We start from the raw sequence: 22,518 nt of genomic DNA on the forward strand, positions 1-22,518 counted from the left end.
ACAAATATAATAAAAGGGCAATTAAAATGATCAGAGTGAGAGGTTATAAAAATGCAAGAAACTAATGCTAACAATAGCCTTTTGAACTATTCCTTCAGTAAATATAATTAATTATGCAGGTGCCATTCTTTTTTTTACCTCTTGCACAGACCTACATGAAGTACTGATAAATCAGGGATACATTTTGGGTATTTTTTCTCTAATACTTACCAAGATTCATAGGAAGGATAACTTGCTATTAGCATAGTTATTTTTCTTGAAATTGGCATACTCAGGGTAGCAGTGCACTTGATTAAGAGAACGGCTTGTTTAATATTTCTTCATGATCTACCCCTTGAATATAAACAATTCCTTTGTAAAGTTCATGTGAGCTTCAGACACCCTCAATGTCCCGTAAAAAGGGCTCTGAGATTTAACTGCCAGCTTTAAGTGCCAGCTCTGCTTTTCTGTACAAAGCTGCTACCTGGAAGTTTCACTTACCACCCTCTCTGGTGTTAGAAGACATAGTGGTAATTGTCCTCTTTTTCCTTTCTCCTTCCTGTCTGTTTACAAAAGAATGTTGTTTGCAAAAGAGCAATCAAGTCAAATTGCGTATTCTGCAGGAGGCCATTCTTCATTATAAAATTAATGGGAAAAATGTTCTAGGTAAAATGTCTGGGTACTTGTAGTACTAGCACTGGAGAGGTGCTATAGCCAGAGACTGTGTTATATGGTGACCAGGAGACTTTGGAGGAGGTGGAGCTGTGTATTAATACAATTGAACCATACTGATTAGAAAGTAGTTTAATGATCAAATATGACAAAAATGTTTGGGTTTAATATCTCATGAACGTGAAAATACCAGATCCAATGTGTTATACAACTTGAGAGTGTCATTTAATCTGAGGTACCTTTTTTTTTTTTGCATCAGATTGTTAATCTGAAACTTAATGTCATCAGAAGGTGTGTTGTAGTGAATTTTCTGAATCTTGTGGCTTTGATCAAAGGTGAAGCAGGCTGTGAATGGTAATTAATGAAGATGACAACTATTTTTTTCCGTGAGCCAAAGCTGAGAACTTGTTTTTAATCCTTCATAAAGACAAAATCAAGCAGAAGCTAAGCCAGGCAACAAATAAGCAGCCACTTCTTTGTGTGTATGAGATACAGCAAACAGGATAAAAGCTATTTGTGGATTTAGTGCTATTTGTTGCTTAACACCTACGCATTCTCTAATGGCACTTGCCACTGCTTGGTTAACACATGTGACTGGTTTGGTTCACTGCCTTGTGGCTTTGCTTTGCGGAAACATTCAAAAGCTTGCTGATGAAAGGAGTGCATCAGAGTGAAGCTGAAGATGGGATGGAGGTTTTGAAGCAAACTCAAAGTCTTCTAGTCGTAGGAGGATGACTAAAGTCTCTGATGGAAAATCACAGTTGCTTTCTGGCTTGCTGTGTTGGGTACTCAACAGTTAAAATCCCTTGAAGTGGTTCGTGTCATTCAGTGGCTATGTCCAAGACAATAGCCACTGATGTGTAGGAAAGATCTGTGGCTTCATGGTAAGGGCCATCAAGAAGATGCTGATTAACTGCACTGGTTCCTGGGACCTATAGATATTCCCTCCTCCTGTGACTGCCACAGCTAGAGGGTCAGGAGTGCCATGGAAGTATGGGTCAGGAGTGGTGTGTGGCGTTGGTTGGAGGCTGTCAGGGTGGGAGAGAACTGCAATACTGCACTTGTGCCAGCCTCTAAAATAGCTCTTGGTGGCCCCACCACCAGCCCGCTCTGCTAAATTTCATTTCTGATCTGTACTTCAGTCAGCTCTGGGGTCAGGGGCATCCCTTGATAACAACCTTGGATAAACAGGAATTTCTCTCCTGTCATAGCTATGTCTTGGCATAGCAGTTGTTTTCTTGAGAAAGGAACGCTGCCGAGAGAATGGCATCTCCCTCCTTTCGATTCTTCTCTGTAACATTCATGTTAAAGATGTGACACAAATGCTGGTTTTGAAGGAAATCTCCAGCTAAAATCCTGGCCCTGCTGAAGTCAATGGCAGCATTCCAACAGACTTCAAAGGGGCCAGAGTCTTGTCCTTCATCCTTCTGTTCCCAGCCTCTTCTTCCTAGAGCGGGTGTTTGCTCAAACCAACAAATATGGTGTGCGTATGATCCTAATGGGAAAGAAAAGCAGCAGTAAGAAAGATTTCTGTGGGCCGGGGTTGCCTGGAGTAGTGAGGGATGGGGGCTTCTCTCAGGAGCAGGACCAGCTGGCTTCTAGACACAAGCTATTGGGGAAGCTCAGCTAATAGTGTGGTGATAAATGCAAAGAAATAGCAAAGAAAAATGTCCTGAAGCTTGGGGATATTTGAAAAGCTGTAATAAACTCAACTTGTGTCTGCCAGAAATCAACAGACACGATTTAGGAGGAAAAATGCTGGCTTTACCCTCACCCCGTTTCCATTTTTATCCTCTTTGATTTTCCAGCTGGCTCATCTAGCTAAAATTTGAACCAAGTTTGACTTGAAGTTCCTTTCAGGATTTTGTGCAATATTTTACATAGTAATCTATCTGCCTGACATTGCAAGATTGTGAGATCTCTAAACCATTGTTTGTCCTTCCTGCCACAATGAAAACACAAATGATAACAGTGCCCCATTACCGCTTTAGAGGGTATAGCACAACTCCCACTTGTGGCCTCTATGACTTGAGACAGAATTATCTGCCCCCGCTGAATTTTTAGCAGATATAACAGCAGAACAAGTTTGAGAGTTTGGGGGGAGGGGAGCGTAGTATAACACCAAACATGACTAACAACTAAAAAATGCAGTGTGCTAATAAATATCAATAAATGCTTACTAGAGATGGACTTGAATCAAAACTTCTATCTACTACACCATGGACTACAGTGGGAGTTGGGAGTCTAAGCACCTATCAGCCATCATATCATCCTCGCTCTCTATAAAATGTTGAACCAAACCCACAAAGCTCAAGGTCTGTCAGTTAAGAGACTCATCAAACTTGGAGACTAAAATAATGTAGCCCGCATGAAAAACGACTCCTTTGTTATAAAGTATGTAAAGACAAAGACAATCAAGGAAATGTATTGCAGAGCTTTTTTATTGCCTTTTCAGGTAATTTCTGTAGAGTGTGTTTTATGAGCTTTGGTCACATTTTTACATTACTGGTGAATAAAGCTCTCATTGTTCAAAGGGAGTCATCTGGTGACTCATGAATTTCTTCAAATGCTGCTTAAAAAAACCGCTCATGTGATATTGAGAATGCTACTCTATATATAGCTATAGGCCTACAGAAAAAGGAGCCACTTCTGAGCTTGATCAGTTACTGAACTGGAGAGTCTCAGACAATTCAAGATTGATAGACATAGGGAAGAAGAGAGACTACAGCACCATCTCTGCTCCTCAGGGTAAATAAATCTTCTTGATTTTGTGTCACAAATGCTTATTGTGTATATCCAACTCAGGACTTTGCTCTGGAAATACAAGCTGAATTTAAAGGGAATCTAAGTTATTTTTTAATGAATGTTTACTTTCTGCTTCCTTGAGTGAATGCAGCTGCAGACATGCCTTGAACAGATCTAGCTGATAACAGGGAAGCCAAAAGGATGCTTAGCTGGGCAAACAACTGCTTTACATGATTTACCTAATTTTCTAGGTCAACCTGAATGAAGTGAGCCTTCCAAACCAATCTTGTCTAGTAGCTTTACAGCTGTGTGCCCAGAAGACTCCCACAAGTGCTGTCTGCCTGCAGCCCAAGCAACATGTTGCTTTTGAAGGAAAGTGCCTTTATCAGCTGGATGAAGGACCAAAGTCCAGAGCTGCAGCTGGAGTAATTTTCCAAAAGTTGATCCCAGTGCAGAAGCACTCCAAACCACTTTATAAGGCAGCTAAACTTCTATTCTGTAAACATTTCCATTGCATTGTTGAATGTAGATGTTAGCAAAAACATTAAAAAAACCCCGAACACTCTCATACCTTCCCTGAGGAGTGTCTAGTCATCTTTCGGATCAGCTTTTACCATATCTAATCAAAACTGTGCCTAGCGTACATGTGGCAGAATTACAGGGATGTCAGCTATTGTTTTCAAGTCAAGAGGTTTTCAACCTTTATGCTCAGTATTGACAACTAGGAAATGCACCTTGCCTGAGGAAGCAAAGAATGGACCAGTTTGCAGAAATCTGAACCCATGTTTATATATGAAGGACTAAGATTGGTATTTTATTCTCATGGTAATACAGGGAGACAAATTGCCTTGGCTACCATGGCAGACTGTGCCAAGGGAGTTGGCGTTTTATTGTGTTTCCTCCACTACATACCTGCGGAGCATCAAGTTTTCCAGATGCTGCCTTGTTAACCATGCTAGAGTTTGAACCTGGGAGCTGAGAGGTGGATAAGAAGTGAGGGCAGTACTTGCTGTACCTGCTGGGAGACACTCATCCATTTTGCATAACAAAAAGGGGAACGTGTAAGAGGTACTCACACCTGGATTGTATGCCTTGGCCTAAAATGAGGCTTGGACAGAGCAAGGTTATCTAACCTATAAGGCCATGTTGGGGAACTTCAGAGCTGCATTCCACTCCCAAGGAGCTTTGACGTTACCACACGCCCCACAGGATCCTTTCTTTGGGAGGTTTTATTGCATATCGTATTTGCATTCTACAGTTTTTGTGACTGTAGGGTGGCATTCAGGCAGATGGTTACTGCACGCCTGGAAGAACAAGTGAGGAACCAGAGAGGCAAGCTCATCCTATACTAGAGAAAAAAACACATCTTCTTTGGCAGCAAGGCCGTCAGCAAAACTTGGCATTGAAGATTTTTCCCTTTTCTCCAAAACACTAAAATATTAGACAGAAAGGCAGAGAGCAAGCAATCTCATTATAATCCTTCTTTGCCATAGAAATAGGGAGACATCTGTAGGTGGTTCCTCTGGGAGCTGTGTGAGGTGGTGTGTGCACTGACCATGAAGACCTAAATAGCTGATTAAAATGTGGTTACAGACATTCATAGACTTGATATTCAGAGGTGCTGAGAACTCTTAAATGCTTTTGAAGCCAATGGGATTTGTGAGACTGTGGTTCCTTTGGAAGTTAAGCATTATAAAACTGAGACACGCCTTGATACAGATTAAAAAATATGTAAAAATGACCACCTCATAAGCTCAAGTACTGAGCAATTTTAAATGCAGCATACGAAGAAAAGATGAAAATGAAAGCAGTGCACAATAATTTAACTTACAGTATTTAGTGAAAATATTGATATTTTTATCCTAAACACTGCACCTCTAGTAAGGACACAAAACTACTAGCAATTTACATCTAATGAAGCAACTGTATGTTGTACATTTACTTCTTCCACAATTGCCATTGAATGTGTAAATCAGTGCCCTTCTGACAGTGATTTTTGGTACAGAAGAGATGCATTTCCAGTGTGAATTGAACTGACACATGTAGCAGTGAAATGGATGCTTTGTTTTTCCTTCCCCTTCTGCAGGAACTCTTCCAAGGCACCACGGTTGAACTATGCAGCATGAGCCTGACTGCAGGGCTGCATCAGTAAGGTCAATGAATAACTCCTCTGGACACAACCCTAGCATGACCCACTTTATGTAGGGCACTGGAAGGAAAGGATCTGAAAGCTAAGCCTCCTGACTCTAGGCATTCGAGGAAAGGGAACCTGTTGTTGTTTCCCAGAATTACCTTTTAAAGATGTGAAAATTCAGTTTGCTCTTAAAATTTGTCTTTTCCCCTGCTATGGACACTAGGGGTGGCTGAAATGCAGCCCTAACCATTTTATTTCAAAGAGATCACAGGAAGCATCGGGTGGCAATGACTTTACATGACTGATGATCTAAGCTACATTTTTCTTTAATGTAAGTCCTGGCTGCAGCCCCAAATGCTGGAGAGGAAACAACAGACCTCAAATCATTCTGCAGAGAGTACAGGGGATTACACAATGGTAACATGGGAAAATCCAAACAAACTAAATCTTTGTCTGGCTAAAATCCTGCCGCAGTTCAGCTACAGATTTCCCCATTCTGACTAATGGGATTAAGACATGCACCAAGGGGCTTCCATTCTGTTGTATCACTGCCTTATGCATTTAAGTGCTGGCCATTTTCAGAGCCAGGGAGATCCCTGAAAGGGTGCAAGTACCAACCAACAAGTATTTTCCATTTCTGATGAACAACTGAAGAAATCTGACTTGAACGCTTCTTAAGGGGGTGAAGTTATCTACTATGGAAGTCAGTCCTCTGGGAAGTCTTTAGATGATATCCATGCTTGGCAGTATTCCCCTTTTTAGTTCCAGCTTGTGGCTTTTTTTCACACTCCTTAGTTAAAGCTTCTGCTTAACTTCAAGCAACCCCAAAATAAACACTGCTTTTTTTACTAACTGAGGAAATCGTGGAGATGTGCTTCACAAAGTTATGATGTTAGTGGGCAGCAAGGGCCAGAAGCTCCTCGGGACCAGAGAGCCACAGGGATGTCCATAGGGACCCACAAGGTCTCACCAGCCAGGGCCCATCCCACTCCCCTCAGAGAGGGAGCAGGGCAGGACACAGGATCACAGGCAGGTTGGCGAAGTGCCCAGATCACCATGCCAGCTCATGGTGATGGAATAGCTCCAAGGTCTAGCCAGGAAGTCAATCCACAGGTCAGATCCAGTGAATGCTAGGCAGGTCAACAAAGACAAGGTAGGTCTAAGGTCAACCTGGAAAGTCAGTTCTTTGTCAGGGCCTGGTTGTAGATACACAGTAGTGTTTTTACAAACTAGATATTAAAATCATGGAAATGAAAGTATTTCTTCCACATTGGTGTATCCAGTTTACACCCTGACATTGCTTGAGAGTTTTGGGGCAAGCTTTGTTGTACTATGCTAGTCATAGTGATAAAATGATAAACAGAAAATTGCCTTTTCTAAATTAGCTGGGACATGTACGGTCTCCGTAAAGAAGAGATTTAGTCTATTAGATTCTTCTGTAGTTTTTCTCCAGCCACTCAGCTGTAAGGGGGTTATGCTGGAGGCAAAGAGTGATTCAGTTTTATGACCAGACTGAAAATACAAGTAAATCTGCTTCTCCTGTATGCTAACTTTAATGCATGCCCAAGTGCAGGATGCTTTAATTGGGTGTAAGAGCTTCAGGTCTGGACTTGAGTATGTGCACATCAAATCACTCCTTTTAAACCATAAATGCTATTCAAATAATTATTTTATTACTATCATCATCTTCTTATATGGAGATATAAGGGCAAACTCAACAGGCAAGCTCAACAGGTGCCAATAGCCACCATCTAGATAATGTTATTGAAAACAAAAAATAAAAGCTGTTACATTTCTGGCATATTGGCTGAGAATACTCAAGAGGCTGAACTGGAGACTGCTGTCATATTTGTCATCCTACTGATTGCCTAATGTGAAACACAGAAGGCCAGCGAAGTGTGAGAAAAGCAAGACATTGTGGGAGAACAAAGCCTGAGCACTGGGACTAGGAAATTACAAGCAGTGACCTACAGTGAACATGTAACAAAAGTGCAGAAACCCAGCTTCTTTCTGCCAGGGGACAGGCTGTTGACTGGGAACAAATCTTCAGATTTCTCTGAGTGATTAGAACTCGCAATGTAGTGAACACCATGTCCTAAAAGTCCTTAAGGAAGAATACGGGCAATGCGACTGCCAGCTGATTCATGGGGAGCAGCTGCAGAGAAAATGCCTCTTCCTGCCCTCCCAGATGGAGGAAAACTCTCATGAAATAGCCCCTATGAAGAAGGGTTGGGCTTCAGCATAAGCAGTTCGGCTTCAGCCTCTGAGCAGATTTGTACACAGATACTGTAAATCCACAGGCAGAAAAAAAATCCTTTCAAACTTCCTGAATGTCCTGTTCAAATGAAAGGCTGCTTCTCCTCCCTGGGAGAAGTGTTCAGGGTAATGTAGGGAACCGGGGAGTGAGGATTTCTGCTCTCCTAGACCAGGAGCTGGTGCCTGCTGGTTTTTCTTTGCTCTGAGTCTAGGCTTTCCTGAGTGAGAAAGTCTCCTCCTGCTCCAAAGGTGGGGAAAGAGGAAGGGAAGAGGAACAGCAAGGAGGAGCTCAAGATGGGGTATCCTGTGTGAATTAATGTCCTTGGAAGAGCAGAGCAGATGCATGAGCTGGGTGCTTATTTATGTATTCAGTTTTTTTTTTTTTTTTGGCAAGGTACTAGAATAACAACACTCTTGATTAATTTTTCTACTTTCTAATATTAATAAGCAGTGTTTTCTGACAGAGTAACTATAGGGAAATACCGTTCTTGCTATGGTGATTTACATCAGTCCAATGAGCCCTGCCTCTGCAAGTTCTTCTTTGATTTCTAGGCAGCAATAGGATAATTTTCTTGGGTTTTTCTCTTCTCTTCTCTTCTTTTCCCTTCCCTTCTCTTCCCTTCCCTTCCCTTCCCTTCTCTTCCCTTCCCTTCCCTTCCCTTCCCTTCCCTTCCCTTCCCTTCCCTTCCCTTCCCTTCCCTTCCCTTCCCTTCCCTTCCCTTCCCTTCCCTTCCCTTCCCTTCCCTTCCCTTCCCTTCCCTTCCCTTCCCTTCCCTTCCCTTCCCTTCCCTTCCCTTCCCTTCCCTTCCCTTCCCTTCCCTTCCCTTCCCTTCCCTTCCCTTCCCTTCCCTTCCCTTCCCTTCCCTTCCCTTCCCTTCCCTTCCCTTCCCTTCCCTTCCCTTCCCTTCCCTTCCCTTCCCTTCCCTTCCCTTCCCTTCCCTTCCCTTCCCTTCCCTTCCCTTCCCTTCCCTTCCCTTCCCTTCCCTTCCCTTCCCTTCCCTTCCCTTCCCTTCCCTTCCCTTCCCTTCCCTTCCCTTCCCTTCCCTTCTCTTCTCTTCTCTTCTCTTCTCTTCTCTTCTCTTCTCTTCTCTTCTCTTCTCTTCTCTTCTCTTCTCTTCTCTTCTCTCCTCTCCTCTCCTCTCCTCTCCTCTCCTCTCCTCTCCTCTCCTCTCCTCTCCTCTCCTCTCCTCTCCTCTCCTCTCCTCTCCTCTCCCTGGTTACACAATATGATGCTTCAGACACTGCTCACTCTTCCCAGGATTTCTGGGTAGCCTGTTGGGCATTCAATGGCAGTGCGCAGGCAGCTGGGACTGAGGTGGAGCAGCTGGCCTCAGTTTTGAAATGCACATGGGTTTTGTGTATTTCACTCAATTTTGGTTGCAAACAATCAAAATTAGGGAGAGGCATGCGAATGAGGGAGAGGAGTACATGTGCTTGTGTGAGAGAGAACATATTCCTTTTCTAGTCACATCTATTTCTGCCCCAAATTTTTAGAGAACTAATATGTGCCTCCTCCATGCTTTCAGGAGGCATAAGAGGGGTTAAGGAAACAATGATTCAGATAATCGACTTAACAGAGCAAACGTTAGGGCACAGGGGTGGAGAGTTTACACAGCTTGTGTGGGTCTGCGTGCAAGTGGAACTGCTGGAGCATGAGGCAGGACTGACCAGGAACACCATTTCCATCACACACGCTGTCGGGTACAGCTGTGCTCCAGATATGTGCTGTAACTCACTGGGCCATGAGCAGCTGTTGAAAGAGATTTATTCGTTGTTAATTTGCCTTTCCTCTGTCTAATAGCCTGTATAACCTGTAGTTTAAAGATATATGCATGCTAATTAAGAGAGATGCTTTTTGTACGGGAACCAAAGCTGCATGATGTGAAATTCCTACATACAGTGAAAAAAATGTAAGGGTCTTGTTTACACACTTCAGGTGTCCAACATCAGTTACGCTGCCATGAATGACTGAACTTGTGATACTCCTCTCTTCCTTCACAGAAAGTATTTCTCCACGAACTTGTAATGCTGCCTCTTATATCAGTGGTTAGTCTGCTCTTGAAGTATAGTTTGTGTGCAGAAAAGCTTGACCATGTTTTCCAAAAGTAGCTGCTCTTTGAATAAAACATGTTTTTACACATTGCCTGCAAAATTTGTTTCTTGTCCTTAATGTTTTCTCCCAGTGATATTGCTTGTTATGGTTTCTAGAGCTCCTTCAGGTTTTCATAGTTATTCTCACCCTTACACGAGGGTGATCTATTCTCCACTGCCTCAATTCTATCATTGTTTTTGGTGCATGTTCCCCTCCTTCCTAACAATACTTAAAAGATATGAAGATTGGTTTAAGGAGTTCTCTAGTTATTTACCTCTATGGCATTCATTAACAGAAATTTATCATCTTACTGTACTTTTTCCCTACTTCTAGATATATACAAAACACAAATAACCAATATTATTTTAAGTGTACAATAAATACATATTAGTGAGAAACATAAAATGGAATTACTCATACAGAGTATATTCATTATTGTATGCTATATAATGTATGCAGTGTATAATGTATGCAATAATACATAGTATATACACTATGCAGTTGACTGTATTCTGTGCAGCATATAGACTTTCAATCTAACAAAACCAGAAAAGTAGCTTCACTTAACTATGTGAAAACCCTATTTTCGACTTAATATTTCCTTTTTGGTTGCATTTTTGAAGTTGAGACACTAGAAAGCTGTGAAGAAGTCTTCATAATGAAAGATGACCTTTTTCAAGAAACTGGATCCTGCATGGTATCTACTTTATCCATGGCTAAATGGCTTATGTATCTGTTAGCGCCTTTACATTCAGAGTCTGCACACTTCGTGGAAGAATATTTTGCCTTACCTGATGTTAATGTGTGCTATATCACATTCCAGAAAATTCTAGAAAACTTGTGAATAAAACATATAATAGGTTTAAGATTCATCAACCTGAAATGATTTGGAAAACCTTTAGATAAAGTTAGGGAATGGCACAGGCTTACTCATGACAAATATTGACAAGCTAAAGGACAAGGCTCAGCAAATAAGACTGGATAAAGTCAATTGAACTTTTTCTATTATCTGTCGATTAAGTGCTGCCTTCACATATTAAAGGGTTTCATTTTGCACCTACCGACTTCTTAAAGAAAGTTCATGTGATCCTCTGGGATACTGAGACAGGAGTTCAGTTTGTAGCTTTGAGACTGTAATTTTCAGACTGTTACAGAAAAGCGAAGTCTGGTGGGGAAAAGATTAAGATCAAAGGATATAATAAACCTCCATAAACAGATCAGAAGCTGGCCTGGAAAGCTGAAGGGCTGTATCAAAACTCTTTACATGAATTATCAAGTTCATCAGAAAGTGACTACATGTGTGAGGACGCAGACTCCACTAAGGCTGATAAAAAACTGAGCTCTGAAATAGAAAAGTTGGAGAGCTTTCTGTGTCCCTAAAGCTATTTAAGAAACAGAAGGTGGATCTTAAAATCCATATTTAGAGATTAATCATCTGCTGTTAGTGTGGAACATTCACAAGTCAGAATAAAAGGAAGACTTTGGTCCTTCTGGTAAGGAGATAATGAGATAGTTACAACATTGCAGTGACAATAATGAAGTTTCATGCTCTTCGGGGCCTCGATAGATGGCATGGCCCTGCCAGCAGGACAGTCCCGTCCATGCTCTGCAGGTGGTCATGCTATTTCCAGGATATGCAGAATGACTGCTCTTTCACAGGCATGTTTTCATGGAGACAGTTTCCAAGTTAACATCTCATTTTTATACCTAAACTCAGGAATCAGAAGACAATTGCTGCTTAGTAAATAGCAGAATATAATTGACTGTCTGAAAAAAGAAAAAGACAACCAAAACTCGATAGACAAGTGATTCCACAAAATATGAATGTGGGAAGGAAAGTGTGTGTTGATACCACTATGAACACAAAGAAAGAAGCCATAGTTAGTACAGAATGAAATGAACAGCATTTATAACTTCCTCTTAGCTAGTCAGTGGAGCTACCCGACTGATGCCGTCTGAGACCCTGATCCATGATATATAACTGTAGTTGTTCCTGATAGTTCTGAGTGAAGTTGAAATTCAGTTCAAAGAGACCAAGAAGAGCTTGTCTATGTCAGTAAACAAATTGTCATAGAAATCAACGTAATATCAGAAATAACTGAATTATTGTGCAGATCTAACAACATTCTTCATTTCTTTCCATTACCTTTGTGCTGCGAAGAAATCAGCTCTGGGAACTCTGTTTTGGTTTACCTTGACTGTTTCAGCCTGACCTTTAGTTAGTTTATACCCTGCACCAGAAGTACATAGTGTTCATGGGCACATTTGTTCTTTTCAGGGTTATTACATGGTACGTGTAGAGGAATATAAACATAGAGGTTGTGGTGGCACAATGATGCACAGTGATTCACCTCTTTCCTTTTTGTCACAGTAAATGCAATAAGTAGGGGAGAACCAGGGATCCCACACCGCGGATCTGAGCAAGCTCTGTCACACAGGCTAGGAAATGGGAAAGGGCTACATTGCTTTCTACCTTCTTACTTTGCAAGTTCTCAAAGGCTGGCTCCCAATATAAGCAAAAGCACCTCTGAGGAGTTCGCCTATGCCAGCTGCTCACATTGGCTGAGAGCAGTGACAGAAAGGCAGCCTAGCACCGATACCGATTTGACCTGTGTATCAGAGCTACCCAGGGACATCAAAGGAGATGTTGGGCTACAGCATTTCTGTGGCTGCCCTGTTAGCACAGCAGTGTAATAGGATATATCTAAATGCTGCAAACTCTGTTTTTGCTTCAAGATGCAGATGGCCTAAGCAAAGACTGGAGGTTAAGGAAGACCTTTATTACCAAGAAATAATCCTTTTCTTAGTCTGGTACTCAAGTGAATAATCTTTCTCCTTTGTTGGTAATTGTTCTCAGGAGTGTCACTGGACTAAAGAAGATGTACAATAAAGGGCAATGTTATCAGGAACAGTAATATAAGAATGTATATGTGCAGGACATTGTCAGGTTATGTGATAAAAAAAAAGCTCATCTCTGCACACAGAAAGGAGCACAGAGGAAAAATGGCAGCCAGGCAAACCTGAATTATACCCTGAGCCCAGTAGTTCCACACCCATCACAGGGGAGCCATCAGCCATTAAAATCTCCATTCCCACAGACAGCACATACACTCATGCATATGGATGAAGGACCACAGAAAGGCAACGGTGCGCATGGGAATCCCCGTCTCCCAGAGTAATGGAGCTCCTATTACTATCGTCATCCCACTCTAGCTGTGCCAGAAAACCCTCAGCCCCAAGGGCTGAGGAGGATGTCCACCCACTGCATCAATGAACAGACTCTCCTGAATGCCTTGCAGACCCAAGGGATTGCTGTCTCTGTGGATATGGGACACATAATGGGACTCAAGGGAAAAACAATTTGGGATTGCATAAGACAGTATGGGATGTTTGGGGAGGAATGAAGTGTGCGGAAAGAGAGGGATCAAGGTGGTTTGGAGAGGAAAAAGTGTGGGAGAATAGAGGGTTAAGGGGACAAAAAGGGTCAGCTGTGTGTGACCAGTGGCTGATCAGTGTGTCTATCCATGCCCTGCACCTGATTAGCAAAGTCTGTCCTATCTCCTTATTAAAAGCAACTAGACTGAGACCACATGTCAGAGCAACTGGAGCAAGTATGGGTATTTCTGTAAGGGTATGATCGCTAGCTCTGTGTGCCTATCCTGTACTGTATATGTGTATGGGTAGTGCATGTATGTACTTAGGGGAGAGCTTGCTGAGAAAACATGCTCAGCCTCACTGCAGGTTGGACCTGGGAATACGGATCTGTGGTAGTCATGGTCTACTGGATTTGCAAACTTCCTAGCAAACTGTGGGTTGGGTGAACTGCTTATTTATAAATTCGAGGTAGTGTGGAGGGCTGAACAATGCAAATGATCTACGTGATCCTAATAAATGACAGAAGAGAAAAATCTATCATTAGCCTTTCTTCAGTCCCAAGGGAGTCGCAGACATGGTACCTCTGGGGCTAGGCAAGACCTGAGCACTCAAGCTCCTTTCTCTGCCCTGTTTCCATTACCTGACAGTGGGATGGCCATTCTGTTAGTGACTCAAAGCTGTGACTAGACTGGAGTGCCTTGAATTACCACTGGGAGCCTCTGTACAGTCTTTGTTGTTGGGTTGGTTGTTTTGAAAGCCCTAGAATACCAGGAGGTAATGCAAGCATAGAGAGCTAGGTGGAATACAAGCTTCCTGAATCTGGGCCAGAGACAATGCTCATGACTTAATTATTATTTTTCTTGCTAAGACAGTCATCACAAAGACAAGCTTATCCTCCTGAATATTGAAGAATTGGGCATTTTTTATCATTCATTTTCTGGACAGGTATTCCCTGACTGTGAATGCTTACCCATTTGAAAAATACTGTTTATCAGAAATACCAGTGGTGGCTGATTCGACCTTTCTATATAGCTGTCTGTGTGCTGGCAGAGTAAAGGCACTACCTTGAGTGCATTGGTGAGCAAGCATGTGAATCTGCATTTAAATTAAGGAAGGCAGGATGCATGCCTATGGGATTTCCTCTGATTTATTAGAGGCCAAGTGATGAAGAATTTGATGACAGTCAGGGAAAATCATGTTAATAGCAAGAGAGCAAGACTATTCCCTTTCACTCTATATAACTATGTGCTGAAGGTTTAACCACCCAGAAAGGTGCCTATGCTGAATCATGCTGGGCGTGGTGAGGAAGCAGGCTTGTCATTGTCACCTGCAACACTTCTTTCTGCTTATTTCTACAGGATCACATGTCCTAAGAGACAAAAGTAACATGGACACTTTTAATTTTTAAATTAAATATCAGTGAAGTAGCGTCAGGAAATCATTAAGGTCCCAGAATTCTGTCACTGGGCCCAGCAAAGAGGGTGTCCCTTTAAGCAAAGAAGAATTAGCTTCACCTACATATACCGATCAAGCAACCACAGGGTCCCAGGTTCTCACAGATGGGCTGGACCCATAATTACGACATTACTTCAAAGTCAGCTCCTGAATTTATGGTGTTCCCTTGCATCAACGGGAATCTCTCTGAGGCAGAGCAGAAAACCCTATGTGACAATTCCCTGTGCACTGGTGGCCGTGGAAGGCTTGTAGGAGTTCAGAGGAGGACATCTGTGTTGCAGGATGGTTCCTCTGCAACGGTAGTTGTAGAATTACTCTAAACCCCCCAAGAATTCCCCCTATAGCTTTCCTAATGTTACTTTTCACACTCAGCTTCTTGAAATAGGATTGATATCTTAGCGTGTGTGAAGTGATGTAAGTGCCTAAGACAATCAGTGTATACAAAGGAGCAAATCCAACAGTGTTGCAATGTTGCTCACCTCTCTGCTGAAGAATGAATGTTGCTGAAAAGGCCTTAAAGAAACAGTCAAAAGGAAGAATAAAGACATTTTTACTTTTCAAATTGTAACATAATCTTCCCCAGGAAAAAGACGGTAACTGGCATAAATTAGCTTCTCTTTGTAAACACATGTATGTGCAAGTAAGTATGTAATGCTCAGACCTGAGCTTACTGTGGATTCTCTGATGCCTAATAAAGATTGACTTAATTTTGTCTCATCTCTTGTCCGACTTGTTTTCACAAAGCTTGTGGGAACTTTGTGCCAGTAAAATCTGTCCGGTTCTGTCAAATGTGATGGAGACTACGAAACAAGGGAATCAAAAGTAATTGGGGACAGAGAGGGCAGACACACAGGCAGCAAGCATGGTTATACAAGCTCAAAAATGAGACTGAAAATAATTTGTTACTGCAGTGGTACACGACTCCTTAACATCACAGAGCCACATTGTACACGGTGGAGAGATCCTAGAGAAAGACAAGAATGAGATCCAAAAAGAGTTACAAAACATCTTTGAAGTACTAATGAACTAAGGCAAAAATTATGTAATGCTTGGACAGCTTCTCTCTTCCTCCCCCTTCCCATATTGTTTTGGTTTTGCTCTTTTATCTGCATGGTAGTTTTGAGAAAAATGAGCTTTATCATATCACGTTATTTAGAAAAACAATACTGTAGAAACACTGTACATGTAGATAGTAGGCTCTAAAAAAAATAACAAATTACCAAATAGTAAAAGTAGAGTTCTGTTGAAAAGACCTAGGCACCTGATATGTAGGTGTCTTATACTAGAATATGATAGTTTGTTGGAATTATTTGTTCCTGGATCACTTTTGACAGTTATTCTGACGATAGAATGCACTAATCATTTGTACCAACAAACTTTGGTGAAAAAAATACACTGAATATACCAACAGAATACCATTTTCTCTGTTACTTGCACACATTGTTGGTAGAAAAAACATGCAGAAATCTTACCCTCCAAATGGCACTCTGAGGGCACTGATAGGTGTTAATTGCCAGACCAGCATCACCTGCGACATCCACCTACACCACTTGTCCATAAGCCTGGGAACATATTCAAGCCCTGTTCTGGCCCCTTAATATCTGCTTGAGTGCTGCTGTTGGGGTATTGGTCTGCAGCTCAGTTATAGCCATGCTTCTGCCTAGTCATGAGCCATGTTGATCCAAACCAAGACCTACAGAATGATTTCTTACCTGGAGTGCCTGGCAATCATAAGACCTGATCTATGGATTGACTTTCTCTGTTGAACTTGAACCTTTCTCATTGCCGTCAACTTGCCTGGTGATCTAGACTATTGGCTGAGCATGGCCATCATCTCCAGGTTTGCCTGGTGGTGGGATGGTCATCTGCTGGTAAGGCCTTGTTGGGATCCTTTGTGGCTACTGCTTTTTGTCCTGTAGGATGTCTTGCTGTGCCATCCTACTGTAGATTGGCGGTGGGCAGGTGACTAGCTTGCTGTTCGGATGAATGGTGAGACAGCTTGACCCTAGGAAGGGTGGTCTTTTCCCAGGAGCACATCAAGAGCTTTCTCTCCTTATGTAGGCTGCCAGCAGCTGCAGATACATGTTCTATGCAGCTCCAGGCAATTCTTTTGCAAGCAGTAATGAAAGAGGGTGCAGACTGTACTACTCTTCTGTTACACTTGTGCCAGTGGGCTCATTAGGTTTGCTCTGTGGAACACTTCTATTCCTTTCCTCCAAAGCACTTGACCATGTGAGACAATAGCTTTGGTTGCTGTAGTTATAACCTTTGAACAAAATTTGCGTCTTGGTTAGAGGTTTAATATCTAGCTTGCACTGGATCAGAGGTGTTAGGTAGGCAAAATAATTATTTCTATCTTCTTGAATTTTGTTTAGGTCAATTCAAAATGTGCATACTGTTTGTCGCTCTTGAAGTGATCAGTAGTACTTAATTGGTACTATAATCACAGTATGAACATTTAGGAGTGGTTAGAAAGAGAAACAAAAGTATAAGCATGCAGAGTAAACTAACAAAACAGTCCTACCATGTCCTTTAATTTAACTGAGCTGTCTGCAGACAATTCAAGCTTTTAGAGAATGTCCCCTGCCTTGCACAACAAAGTGATTACAAGGAGTCATGATCAACAGCAAAGACAAAAGTAGCTGCAAAACACAATGGCACATGAAATATTTCCATGGTATCCGCATGACCTTAGGAATTTCTTCATCAGATCATCATGTAATGAGGCAGAAGAAGCAGCACCATCTGCAGCTTACAGAGGGGCAGAGAAGAAGAATATTAATGTCATTGTTTTGCACTGACGTAGATGGGCAATCATCATGACAGGCTAGAACAACACTGCCAAAGCAAGTGTATGTACTGTCTCTGATAACACTGCTGACAACTGTATGGGGTTCCTTCTAAGCTGTACATGGACTGAGACACACTGGAGGCTCACCACAACTGTAAGTTATTGGTCGATGAGCTGATAGGTGGATTACACATTGCAGTTGTGAGCTACACATGGCTTCTCACACCTTTTTGGGCTAATAAATGAGCATGTGTTTATGGGATTAAACTTTAAGAACTTCAGAAGTTGTGCGGTAGTGTGTGCTGTTTTCTGGAGACTGAATTAAGCAGTAAAATATCTTTTGTTATACTAGCAACTCATGTATGTCTTACTCCTAGTTCCGGCTTCGAGCAGTGGCTGCAGAGCTGCAGGGGGCTTGCTCTACACCATGTGCTTTGACAGATGTTTTCCGTTCTCTACGTTTCATATGGTTCTTTCACTAAGATGTTGCATGGTCTACACATTGACAGAAGAGATGCATTGTACACCTAGCACCCAAATTATTCTTCTTCTGGAGGGCAAAGTACATACCTTTATTTCAAAATGGACAGGAGTGTTTCAGAACAGAAGACCATATGGTCTACCAAAGCCTATTCCTCTAAGGCTTTAAAAGTAATCAACCACTTTTCTATTGTTCAGATCTAATTAGTGATAGCACCTTTCCAACTTTGTCCCTTGGAAAAGTGTCTCCAGTTGTCTTGCAGGCACTATTTTTACACATCCGGTGCTGACTTTGAATAATTTTTTTGCACTACAACCACTCTTTTAAACAGACAGACTGTCTACATAATGTTGTGTGTGTGTTACCAGGGCAGGGGGTGTCAGGATATGACCCCTTCTTCAGACATTAGATGTTACCTTAAAGAGCTTACTGCATCAATCTGTTGCCTTTATTTCTCCTAGGGCTTCTTTACCTCTTGCACTGTCTTTATTCACTAAGCCAGAGGCCAACTTAGGCAAATCTTTTACCCTGAGTCATGCTCCTTGAACCAACATCAGCTGTGGTTTCCACTATACCAGTCCTTTCCTAATGAAAGGAGGAAGTTGAGCAACATTAATCTAATATGCTTTGTGATCTTGTGAAACTTTGTGACAAGGTAACTAACACTGTGTTATTTCATACGTCTATATTATAGATTACATATAAAAATAAAATTACACTAGCTTGAAATGTTTAATTTTAATCTTTTAACATCAGAAAATTCAGCATGAAGGCTGAATGGTATCCTTTCAAGAGTGTAATAAATTCTATTTATGCATCCCTAGGTTTCAAAATATGTATAATAACACCCAAAAAACCTTATCAAATTGAAAGTGAGGACAGGTGAAATTTTACCTCACCTGAAGGTTCTAAAGGCAGGCTTTGTGGATATAATCATAGTTTCAGCAAGACTACCTGCTTATAATTCCTAGGAGTCAGAGTTTGAGAACTTATGAATAAAGTTTTTTGGCGTTTGTTTTAACTTGTTTAAATTCATTGTATTGTACTGAAGAGACTGGAGTGCCTTCATGGCATCAATTAAAAAGGTTGGTAACTTCACAGAGACCAAACTTCAGAAAGCTCACTGCTTTGAAAGATTTTCTCAGTGTAAAAATAAATTCTTTATACATAAAATGGAGAGCGTAATAAAATCTATAAGGATATTGCCTTGCCTAAGGCAGCTGTGAGTGGTAATCTTCTGTTGATTCTGTTGGTGCCAGTATTTCACTTGGGGACTCAATGATAGGGAGTGGGAAGGAAATTATTTGTTTTATGTCAGAGGAGGTTTTGAGATTTTACTTTTTTTTTTTCCCTGTGCAGAGTAGGGAAAGAAAACTGAAATTGTGAATGTTTCCAAGGGCTGGTAATCTGAAAAGCACAGACATTTTAAGTTTCGAGTACTTTTTTAGAGGAAATTAGTAGGAATTATTGAATGGTATTGCTGGAAACTGGAAAAGCCCCCAAATTTCACATTTTTAATATTTATATTATAAAACCTGTGAAAAGGAAATCGCCTGTCAAAAAAGGTGGTTCATCAAATCTCAATCAAAATCTAGGCTCAAACAATTTTTCGCAAAATCACAGAATAGTTGAGGTTGCAAGGGACTTCTGGAGGTCCATATTGCCCAGGACCATGTCCAGGTAGCTTTTGATTATTTCCAAGGATTCCATAACCTCTCCGGGCAGCCTGCACCAGGGTTTGATCACCCTCATAGTAAGAAGATGTTTCCTGGTGTTCAGGTGGAGCTTACTGTATTTCAGTTTGTGCCCATCACCTCTTGTCCTGTTACTGGGCACCACTGAAAAGAGATTGCCTCCATTTTTGTTGTACTGTCCCTTCAGTTATTCATACACATTGATGAGAGCCCTCCTGAGCCTTCTCCTTCTCAGCTCAGAGTAGTCCCAGCTCGCTCGGCTTTTGCTCACAGAAGAGATGATACAGTCCTTTCATCATCTTAGTGGTGGCCCTTACTGGACTCTCTCCAGTATGTCTGTGACTCTCTTGTGCTGGGGAGCCCAGAACTGGATGTAGAAGTCCAGATGCGGCCTCACCAGTGCCGAGTAGAAGGGAAGGTTCCCTTCATTCCATCTCCTGCTAACACTTCTCCTGAGGCAGCCAAGGATATCATTAGCCCTTCTTTACAGCAGGGGCACATGGGCGGTTCAACAATTCTATTATTATATGAAGTCTAGGCAGACAATATTCACTGCTCTCCCCTCATCTACTAAGACAGCCATTTTTTCTTGCTAAAAGTGGAAAAGTGCCAGCTGTGAAAAGATAATAAAGATTGACATTGTGTGATGAAAATTGAAAGATGTGTGGAGGATGTTTCTGAAGTCCCACAGTAGCCTTTAATATGCTTCTGTATACATGAGATGTGTTGTCTAAATATATACATGATGTTTATATGTAACTTAGCAATCTTGTCTGAATATGAAAAAAAGAACAAATAAACGAAACGAAATTAAATGAAATATCTTTCAGTTTTGCTGTCATAACCTGGTTTTGAGCTGTTCTTCACTGGATCCCTAACCACTATATAAGCTTCACACAGATCCGTTGGTCAGTTTATGCTACAGCTGGCCATCTGTAAAGCAGAAGCGATGCTTCTTTCTTTGCTGTCTGCATTGCATGCTTTTTTGTAAGCCTGCTGCTCCAGGTGGCATCCAGGTTCTCCTGCTTTATTCTTCTGCAAGCCCAGTGTTTAGTACAAATGTGTCTCCATCAAATGCCAGAGATCTTTCCCTGATGTTCAGACATAGGTGACTCCAAGCTGTAGAGGGATCTCTGAGGTAGATAGCTGGACCACCCCTTGCTCTTCATGGGCAGTAGTGCTATGTCACAGGCCTAATTTACCATGTTGAGTGGAGCAAAGAGAGATAGGCAAGAGGCACTGCAGCTTCTGGATTTGTTTTGAGATTTTCTAGATCTTGAGGGAGATGCTTATGACCTTTTGGGGGGCTCCCAAATAAACACTGAGGAAAGTCAGGGTGGCAGCTGCTGCTGGGTAGGGAGGTCTAGGAGTCGTGAACTCTTGGAAAACCCTAGCAGCCTCTCATGAGCTCTGTCAGCTATTCCTGTTTAAGTGATGCATTGAGGCTTTGGATTGAGCTGATTCCTGATAAAGCAGAACAAAGAACCCTCTGAGCAGCTCTGAAGGGGAAAGCCTATGTAAAGGCTCACTTCAAGGCACATAACTGTTGTCCATCATTGTCTTTTGCAGAGGCAGTAATACCCATGGCTTGTTATGTAGGCTGAATTATCTTTCTCCGTTTTCAGCCTTCACAATGATGTATAAAAACTACTTACAAAACGTGTCTCTTAGTTAACATTGCCAACAGCTATCTTTGTTCTTCTTTTTGTTAGTGAATACATGTGCTTTGTAGCTCTATTTGATATTAGTAAATCCAAACTCCTCCATGCAGTAGTCCAACAGATATTGTATATCTGAAAAATATTCTTCCAGTGGTGTGCTGCACAGCCCTGCTCTCAAGAAGTTGAGATGTTTAAAGGTGAGTGTGTTTTCTCCCATAGGGAGAGAAAGACTATTTCTTGTCTATACCTTCCTCCATTACTCCTACAGGCTAAGGCACTTTTTCTTTCCTGCTGTTTCCCAGTCCCCTTGTCTGTGTTGTTCTTCTGAAGGGTTTCAACAGCTGAGTTGAGGAGATCAATAAGCAAGAATCTCCCAAGATCACTGAGAAAATCCAAATGTTAACAACTTGCTCTGTAAAGACATATGGGTCTTTGTTGGTGATACAGAGGATTATATACTCAACACTGCCTACCACAGGAACCCCTTTGTCTCTTCAAATATAGATACATCTGTTTTCATGGATCTGGTTTCATATGTCCTATTGTTCTGATTAGAAGCAGATTTCAAAAGCTGATCAAACCTGAGAGAAGGAAAAACAACCAAAGAGCTTCCAGTCTGATATCACTGCTGTGGTTGCAAGCAGTCTACAGAAAGGATTAAATTCCATCCTTTTTCTATAATTATATAATTTATAGTAATGCGGATCTGGCCATTTCTAACTGTTTGATCTCATGACAAAGTAGCAATCCCTTGCGTTTAACTAACAGCCTTTGTCGTACCCACTGACTTCAGTTTGTACAATCCCCAGCAATGTGCCCTCTCAACCAAGAACATGACCAGCGATCACTGCATCCCAGACTGTATTCTGCACAGGATCCTATGCCCATTATTCTTCTGGGTTCTGGTTCCTACTCTGTAAGCCGTAGAATGCCTGTGACCATAATCTTCCAGATGGCTCCTGAGCCAGCTTAAACCAAAACTAAGAGTGTCACTGAATTTCTATGTGCAAAATCTTACCTGGAGATTGAGAAGAGCCAACTTTAAAGTGAAAATGTCAACCACAGTGTGATTTGTTTGCCTAAATATAAGCATGTAAGGTTTTTAGATACACTCACATATGATTTGCAAATGTTTGCAGAGGACTGTGAGACATTACACATGGCTTAATTACTAGCTGTACCT

At 41.7% G+C, this 22,518-nt stretch overlaps 1 long non-coding RNA gene across 1 annotated transcript in view; it reads right to left on the reverse strand.

The window, feature by feature from the left end:
* Positions 1-749: 749 nt before the first annotated feature.
* The window catches only part of LOC128853875 (uncharacterized), an 82,906-nt gene continuing 61,137 nt past the window's right edge, over positions 750-22,518 (reverse strand). Inside the window, exon 3 of the long non-coding RNA XR_008452686.1 lies at positions 750-2,146. This is a non-coding gene — a long non-coding RNA (uncharacterized LOC128853875). The remainder of the gene's footprint in view (positions 2,147-22,518) is intronic.

The sequence above is a fragment of the Cuculus canorus genome, chromosome 1 (genome assembly GCF_017976375.1).
Source record: "Cuculus canorus isolate bCucCan1 chromosome 1, bCucCan1.pri, whole genome shotgun sequence".
Taxonomy (NCBI): Eukaryota; Metazoa; Chordata; class Aves; order Cuculiformes; family Cuculidae; genus Cuculus; species Cuculus canorus.